General features: G+C 40.1%; 1 protein-coding gene and 1 long non-coding RNA gene across 4 annotated transcripts in view; one reads left to right on the top strand and one right to left on the bottom strand.

Moving 5' to 3' along the window:
* The window catches only part of cdk16 (cyclin dependent kinase 16), a 28,162-nt gene extending 24,049 nt beyond the window's left edge, over positions 1-4,113 (top strand). For 2 of the 3 annotated variants that reach the window (XM_024137126.2, XM_024137128.2), the window contains one exon: positions 1,416-4,113. The gene's annotated coding sequence lies outside the window, so the exon portion shown is untranslated. The remainder of the gene's footprint in view (positions 1-1,415) is intronic. The other variant, XM_024137127.2, reaches the window with a different exon arrangement.
* LOC139024158 (uncharacterized) lies at positions 4,088-4,420 on the bottom strand. The gene is made up of 2 exons (XR_011475451.1): positions 4,335-4,420; positions 4,088-4,234 (listed from the first exon to the last, which is right to left on the bottom strand). It is a non-coding gene; the product is annotated as an uncharacterized lncRNA (long non-coding RNA).
* Positions 4,421-9,074: the final 4,654 nt, after the last annotated feature.

Genomic DNA, 9,074 nt, shown 5'->3' with positions numbered 1-9,074 from the left:
CACCTGCGGTGGAAATGGAGGGATAGACTGTAATACCTTGCTGTGGTGGAAATGGGAGGGATAGACTGTAATACCTTGCTGTGGTGGAAATGGGAGGGAAGACTGTAATACCTTGCTGTGGTGGAAATGGGAGAGGATAGACTGTAATACCTTGCTGTGGTGGAAATGGGAAGGGATAGACTGTAATACCTTGCTGTGGTGGAAATGGGAGGGATAGACTGTAATACCTTGCTGTGGTGGAAATGGGAGGATAGACTGTAATACCTTGCTGTGGTGGAAATGGGAGGGAAGACTGTAATACCTTGCTGTGGTGGAAATGGGAGGGAAGACGTAATAACCTTGCTGTGGTGGAAATGGGAGGGATAGACTGTAATACCTTGCTGTGGTGGAAATGGGAGGGAAGACTGTAATACCTTGCTGTGGTGGAAATGGGAGGGATAGACTGTAATACCTTGCTGTGGTGGAAATGGGAGGGACAGACGTAATACCTTGCTGTGGTGGAAATGGGAGGGACAGACTTAAACCTTGCTGTGTGAAATGGGAGGGACAGACTAATACCTTGCTGTGGTGGAAATGGAGGGATAGACTAATACCTTGCTGTGTGAAATGGGAGAAGGGACTAATACCTTGCTGTGGTGGGGGATGGGAGGGATAGACTAATACCTTGCTGTGGTGGAAATGGGAGGGATAGACTAATACCTTGCTGTGGTGAAATGGGAGGGAAGACTAATACCTTGCTGTGGTGGAAATGGGAGGATAGACTAATACCTTGCTGTGGTGAAATGGGAGGGACAGACTAATACCTTGCTGTGGTGGAAATGGGAGGGATAGACGTAATACCTTGCTGTGGTGGAAATGGGAGGGATAGACTGTAATACCTTGCTGTGGTGGAAATGGGAGGGATAGACTGTAATACCTTGCTGTGGTGGAAATGGAGGGAGTGAGATGGTCTGAATACCTTGCTGTGTGGAAATGGGAGGGATAGACTGTAATACCTTGCTGTGGTGGAAATGGGAGGGATAGACTGTAATACCTTGCTGTGGTGGAAATGGGAAGACTGTAATACCTTGCTGTGGTGGAAATGGGAGGGATAGACTGTAATACCTTGCTGTGGTGGAAATGGAGGGATAGACTGTAATACCTTGCTGTGGTGGAAATGGGAGGGAAGACTGTAATACCTTGCTGTGGTGGAAATGGGAGGGAGACTGTAATACCTTGCTGTGGTGGAAATGGGAGGGATAGACTGTAATACCTTGCTGTGGGGAAATGGGAGGATAGACTGTAATACCTTGCTGTGGTGGAAATGTGGAGGGATAGACTGTAATACCTTGCTGTGGTGGAAATGGAGGGGACAGACTGTATACCTTGCTGTTGGTGAAATGGGAGGGATTCCCTCCCATTTCCACCACAGCAAGGTATTACAGTCTGTCCCTCCCATTTCCACCACAGCAAGGTATTAGTCTGTCCCTCCCAGCTCCGTAATCATTGAAGGGGGATATTAGTTTAGTACCAGGTAGATTAATCCCAACAGTGTCATGGTGGCATTTGGGGGAAATCGTCATGTTGTATTTATTTATTTATTTTCATACTGCTGTGCTTGGCTGATACGGTACAATGGTTTGAAAGAAAAATGCGGCACTTCTGTTATATTTTCACACCACGTTTTGCAGTTCTCTGAGGAATCCATAGCACTTACAGGAATTCTCCTCATTCTTGCAGGAATTCTGGAATTTGGGGAACCGTTGYACCAAAAACCTGGAGATGGACTTATCTTTATTGATTATATAGACATGCATCCAATACAAATTGAGCTTCCACAGTGAAACATCACAACCCTGATAGGTTTAATGACTCTTTAGGGCACAGGGTACAGTATTGTTGGGTGTAATGTAATTGTGTTTACACATCTACCTGTTTGGAGTGAAAGAGACAGTCTGAAAATTGCCCCACTGTGTACAGAGTGATGTGTGGTCTTCATTCTGAGGAGAGTGAGAGAGTGCACCAGACACAGTGGCACTACTTTTACATCGCCTGTAGTTAGCCCACCTATTAACCATGGCTGTTGTTCTAAAGCAGTGGTTCCCAACCTTTTATCGTTTACCTTACCACCAACTGAAAATTTTCTCTGCCGAAGTACCCCGTGTACATTTTACCAGTAGGCCTATGGTCTCATGAGTCTTCTCAAGTACCCCCTGTGGATAGGCCAAGTTCCCCTGGTTGGGAACCACTGTTCTAAAGCACTTCAGTATGTGGAATCTGTGAAAACCAAAGTGAACATGCATAAAACTGTCATCTGAAATTTCTGGCTCGTCATTTTGAATGGGGATAGATGATGTGTTTCAAACCTCAAATAACCAAAGTATACATTTTTGGATTGAGGCGGTAACTTGGAGAGAAATGCAGTTGGTTATGAATTCTCACCATCTCAACCATTGGGTTAGTTTGGTGGGTTGGGGTGTGATCCTAGCAGCGAGATGTTGTGAACTTAGTAAGTGTGAATGAGTGAGCGTGTACCGTCTGGGTGCGTGTGTGTGTGTATGAGAGAGCCAGAGTGAGAGAGTCAGACGGTCAGAGCAGAGGATATGTGTCGTGAAGCACGGCAATGTTATATTGTGGAAAAAGAATATGGTATGTTGTAAATAACCTTCGATTATTTTACGGAAATGAGCAGAGGACTGTGCAATGAGATGAGGATACTCTTCTCATTGTCATTTTGAAGATAAGAATATAGTTTTCTTACGATGATCATTGATTATATTGTTATTGTGTTCTTATTCTTTTAATGAGAAAAGGTTTATTTGTTCATAGAATACATAATCAGTGTAGATATTTGGATTTTATGTTTATAATTAGTTTTCTCTGATGGTGAAAGGGGCTCTTCCATATACATTGTCATAAGAAGCATGGATATGTTGCCATGGAAGGGCTAATAGGTTGTGGTCCTGAAGTCGCCTCTTGTCCCATTTTATATTTCGCAATAACTGTTGTACTCCGCAATAACAAGTTGTACAGTACGTGATCCCTGTCCAAATTTACCAGTGGATTGAATACTTTATATCTAACACAAAAACAATGAAGTCACAACTTTAAGTAGAACAAAAAAATACTGGAGACTGTTTTATTGCCCATTGTCACTTTTACATTTGGATTCAAATAGTGAGATTTTGATATCACTGTTGACAAAGCGCTTCGTTTTTTTTATTGAGCCAAGAAACAAGAAACTTCTTGTAGTTTTCAGTATTGATAAAACTGTTTGACATTTCTTTATAAAGCAAAACAAGTTCAATTCTAAGGTGTAGTGTATGTGCCGAGGTTAAGACGGTGTTCTTCAGTTGTCAAGGAGAGTTGAATTACAGATTGGACAATGCAATGTTACTTGGTTTTGAAGCAACTTTACCATACAGCCCAGCATATCTAATGGGCATGTGATGTGTTGATGAGGTTGAAAAGGTATGAACATGTACTGTAAACTGGTGTGTGTGTATACGTATGTAGGTACTGTACTGTAAAACATACAATTTGAAAAGGAATTTAAACAAACACAAGCAATACATTTGGCAAATGTCTGATGCAGAAGCCTGCCAAACAAGTTGGTRCTCTGATAGCATTTAGGAATGGCATGTTATGGGGAGGCTACAGTACACAGCATTGTGATAGGATGTTCTTCCTTTAGTTGGTTGAGAAAACTGGGCCATATTCAGTAGGTATAACACKACAGGAAGTTGCAGAGATAAATAGAATGTAGCCTATGGAGCAACCAACACATTAGACTGACATTTTTCTCTGACACGTTCTTCATGGCTGCACCTCGGAATATGTTTTAGATCTGTGTGTATATTGTATGAATATGTAAATGCTCAAGATGTTTTGTGAAGAGAATGTTTTGGTTGATAGGCTCCGTCCACTGTGTGTCAAAACTGGATTTGAATATTCAAAAGCTCTTTGGATTGCGGCAATAGTTATTATTTTTCCCATCTGAGCAGCGGTTTGGAAAGGACTACAGTGTAAATTGTCAAGTGAAATACCACACCATTATGAACCTGTGGTTATTATATCGGTGACACACTGAAATACCACACCACCATGAACCTGTGGTTATTATATCGGTGACACACTGAAATACCACACCATCATGAACCTGTGGTATTATATCGGTGACACACTGAAATACCACACCATCATGAACCTGTGTTATTATATCGGTGACACACTGAAATACCACACCATCATGAACCTGTGGTTATTATATCGGTGACACACTGAAATACCACACATCATGAACCTGTGGTTATTATATCGGTGACACACTGAAAATACCAACACCGTCATGGAACCTGTGGTTATTATATCGGTGACACACTGAAATACCACAGATATATGGCTGACTGTTGAGAGCACCCTTCTGGGTAGCGATACACAATCTTCCAGGACTTGTCAGATGGACTAGATACAGCGAAAAACAGAGCTTGGCACATTTGCTTTATGGACGCAAAATAATTCACGCAAATGCTTTATTTCTTCACAACTACATACATTTAGTCAGACAATATAAGAAAATATTTAGTCACTGGCCAATGTAATGTTTGCTCCTGTTTATCCACTCTTTTGAGTGTCTGAATCTTTTAATGTAACTGTACTACAAACACTTATCCACAAATAATGCCATTCGGAATAGTATTTTATGAATGTAATTGTCCTCCTGAGGTTTGATTTAGCCAAAGTTTCACTTCAATTAAATGGGCGTGTGTTAATGTTCTTCAGCACATCACGATTCTAGCTCACCCCAGTGAATTGGGAGGATTAATTATACTATAGACAGATTATTTTGATTCATTTAACACAACCTGAGGAACTTGGTTATATGAGCTGTTAGTATATTCCCCATTAAAACAAAACATTTACAAACCACAATTTTGAACAGATGATTACAGCATTGGTTGTGTAATTCTCCTTTTATAAAAAAATATTTTGGTGATATAACGCTATGCTATATTGTTCGCATCTGTACATTTCTAATTTTATTACCTTTTGACTGGATTTATTAAGATATTTCATAGTCTCTACCGGTTGATATACTGTTAATCAACAAAAAATGTGTACCACACAGCTATAAATGCACGCCTCAATGTGTATTGTAAAAGAGCTTTGCTTTTGGCTGCCATCAGCTTTTGCCTCAGTCCAATACCAAAGTTATCTGCAATATTGCATGATATGATTCTTCCGAACTTTGCTCAGAAGCTGTCAAATTGCTCTGTGTGTCTTTAAGTCAGCCATTTCCTTCCAAGTAACTGCAAACTATAAATTGCTTTATTGAGTCCACATACAGTGCTGTGAAAGTCTTTGCCCCTTTCTGATTTTCTCTATTTTTGATATTGAATGTTACCGGATCTTTTATCTGGTAACATTCACATTTTATGTTGCTGAGTTAAAGCAGTTCTGCATGGAAGAGTGGGCCAAMATTCCTCCACAGCGATGTGAGAGACTGATCAACAACTGCATGAAGCGTTTTGTTGCAATCATTGCAGCTTAAGGTGGCACAACCAGTTGTTGACRGCAATTACTTTTTTACACAGAGGCATTGAGTGTTTCATAACTTTATTAAATAAGTATAAAATTGTTATTTGTGTACACAGGTTTTGGTTGAAGATCTGATAACATTCAATATCAAAAATATGCAAAAATGTAAAGAAATCAGAAAAGGGGCAAATACTTTTTCACTGCACTGTACTTGTTACAATTTAAGTATGGAAAAGTATCTTGAATATATAAATGTTGTAAGATGTTAATTCTATGTATTCAAAAATATATAGCTCAATAAAGTTGTACATTTCTCAAGATTGTTATCTGGTTTGTGGTGTTATTCAATATTGTATATCACATTTAAATAAATTATCTGGGCTCCCGAAAGGACTGAACTTATCTAATATATAAACAACTTTTGGAAAGCTCATATTCTGAGCTAGCCATTAAAAAAGTTCACAGAACTAATTGAATCTGAACAACTCTTCAACTGAAACAGAATATTTAAAAATATGACCTTGGAATCCTGTAATCCGAACCATCAATTTAAACATGTTTATTTTCTTCACAGACTGTATTTAACAGCAAGGAAACTTTTTTACGATGAAATTGGCCCCAACTCCCAACTGTTCACAGTGTCCCCTAAATCAGACACATTCCTTCATTTGATGTGGGAGTGCCCTGCAGTTAAATGCTTCTGGGGAAAAGTTACAAAATTCAGTTCGAAGTGCATACATTTAAATATTCAATGCTTTGCATCTATAGTTGCTTAACGATGATAACTCATTGAATCTCTCAATCAGAGAAGATTACTGCTGGCACCATCTCACTTTCTCCCATTTAACCAGTGGATACAGTTACTATTAGAAGTTATAACAGGATTATCAACAGCGAGAATTAATGGTGCTATGAAGGAACAATTGAGCCCTGGACAAATATACTTGACTGTAAAGAACAATCTCAGCTAAAGCCCAACACATACAAACTTTAGACTTTTGTTATTTTCTTTGTTTTCAGGCCCACGGGAATGGGGTGGTACTGATCATGGTGGGGGAGGGCCGGGGGATTGGGGGGAATGTAAGGGGAGACTGGGGATGGATTGGTGGGGGCGGGACTGATACGCAACTTCAGTTGCTGGGTTGGATGGGAAGGGGTGGGAGGCATGCTTTCTTCGGGTTGGGGAAGTGTGTGGGGGGCTATATTTGTGTGCATTTCTTTCATTGTTTTTTGTACATGTAACCCTCTGGAATTTTTTTTAAAACTCAATAAAAAGTTGGTAAAAAAAAAATGTGTATATCAGATCAATCATGAGTGGGCTGGGAATCTTCACAGACCGGTTCACCTGGTGAACTTCTTTTTAGATACAATTAAACAATTTTACAGATACAGTTGATATATTCAAGATGAAGAGATTTTATGTTATAATAATATGTCCCAATCAATGATTTATAGTGAACAAAAATATAAACGCAACATGTAAAGTGTTGGTCCCATGTTTCATGAGTTGAAATAAAAGATCTCAGAAATGTTCCATACTCACAAAAATCTTATTTCTCCCAAATTTTGTGCACACATTTGTTTACATCCCTGTTAGTGAGCATTTCTCCTTTGCCAAAATAATCCACCTGACAGGAGTGACAAATCAAGAAGCTGATTAAACAGCATGATCCTTACACAAGTGCACCTTGTGCTGGGGACAATAAAAGGCCACTCTAAAATGTGCAGTTTTGTCAGACAACACAATGCTACAGATGACTCAAGTTTTGAGGGAGTGTGCAATTGGCATACTGACTGCAGGAATGTCCACCAGAGCTGTTGCCAGAAAATGTAATGTTAATTTGTCTACCATAAGCCGCCTCCAACTTCATTTTAGAGAATTTGGGATTAAGTCCAACCAGCCTCACAACCGCAGACCACGTGTAACCACGCCAGCCCAGGACCTCCACATCCGGCTTCTTCAACTGCGTTATCGTCTGAGGCCAGCCACCCGGACAGCTGATGAAACTGTGGTGTCGCACAACCAAATAATTTTTGTCAGAAACCGTCTCACTGAAGCTCATCTGCATGTTCGTCATCCTCACCAGGGTCTTGACCTGACTGCAGTTTGGCGTTGTAACTGACTTCAGTGGGCAAATGCTCACCTTCGATGGCCACTGGCACGTCGGCGAAGTGTGCTCTTCGCGGATGAATCACGGTTTCTACTGTACTGGGCAGATGGCAGACTTTGTTGTTGTTATGTTGTTGTGTGGGCAAGCGGTTTGCTGATGTCAACTATTTGACCTAGATAGTTTGTGTGTATGCATTGATATGTAGGCTACGTGTGCCCTTTTAAAAATGCATGTAGTTCTGTCCTTGAGCTGTTCTTGTCTAATGATGTTCTGTATTATGTCATTCTGTATTATGTTTCATGTTTTGTGTGGACCCCAGGAAGAGTTGCTGCTGCTTTTGCAACAGCTAATGGGGATCCTAATAAAATACCAAACATACCAAAAAACGGATGCCACTATGGTGACGGTGGGGTTATGGTATGGGCTGGCATTAAGCTACGGACAACAAAAACAATTGCATTTTATCGATGGCAATTTGAATGCACATTGTCGTGCCGTTCATCCGCCGCCATCACCTCATGTTTCAGCATGATAATGCACAGCTCCAAGAAGCAAGGATTTGTACACATTTCATAGAAGCTGAAAATGGCCCAGTTTTCCTATGGCCTGCATACATACTCAGCAGACTTTATTTTTTATAATCAGCAGACATGTCACCCATTGAGCATGTTTGGGATGATCTGGATCGACGTGTATGACAGCGCGTTCCAGTTCCCGCCAATATCCAGCAACTTCGCAGTCATTGAAGATGAGTGGGACAACATTCCACAGGGCACAATCAACAGCCTGATCAACTGTATGTGAAAGAGATGTGTTGCGCTGCACATCAGATACTTACTGGGGGGAGGGGAGGGGGGGATTTGTGACCAATAGATGCATATTTGTACTCCCAGTCATGTGAAATCCATATATTAGGACCTAATTCATTTATTACGAACTGTAGCTTTATATGAACTGTAACTCAGTAAAATCTTTGAAATTGCTGCAGGTTGCGTTTATATTTTTGTTTAATGTATATACAGTATACACTAGATGACTGACAGAGGGCGCTGTGTTGAAGGCACCGTGCCTCCATCTTGGCTCTATCGTAAAACATMTTTTGGAAGTTATATACAAATGCATTTATTAATCTCTACAAACTTTTTTGTCCACGTTTATTATATTACAGGCCTCTTAATTCATACACTTAAATTATATTTTTATGTGAGCAAAAAAATATATACAAACTTTTTCCTTAAAGTATACTTTTTTGAGATGACTAATGTTATTTTCCCCACTACAACAAAAAACTATGTAAATACATATAATTTTGTCCAGGGTTTATATGTATCATTTGTCCCAAAACAAATTTTGCCTCACATCTATTCTGATGGTGGGGAATGATGGTCGATGACATCTGGGATCAACTTCGTTACCTTGCTTGAGCAAATTCGAATCACTCACTGG

The sequence above is a fragment of the Salvelinus sp. IW2-2015 genome, unplaced genomic scaffold, assembly GCF_002910315.2.
Source record: "Salvelinus sp. IW2-2015 unplaced genomic scaffold, ASM291031v2 Un_scaffold1113, whole genome shotgun sequence".
Classification (NCBI taxonomy): Eukaryota; Metazoa; Chordata; class Actinopteri; order Salmoniformes; family Salmonidae; genus Salvelinus; species Salvelinus sp. IW2-2015.
Note: the sequence above shows the minus strand (reverse complement) of the source record. Positions and strands in the feature narration are given on the sequence as shown.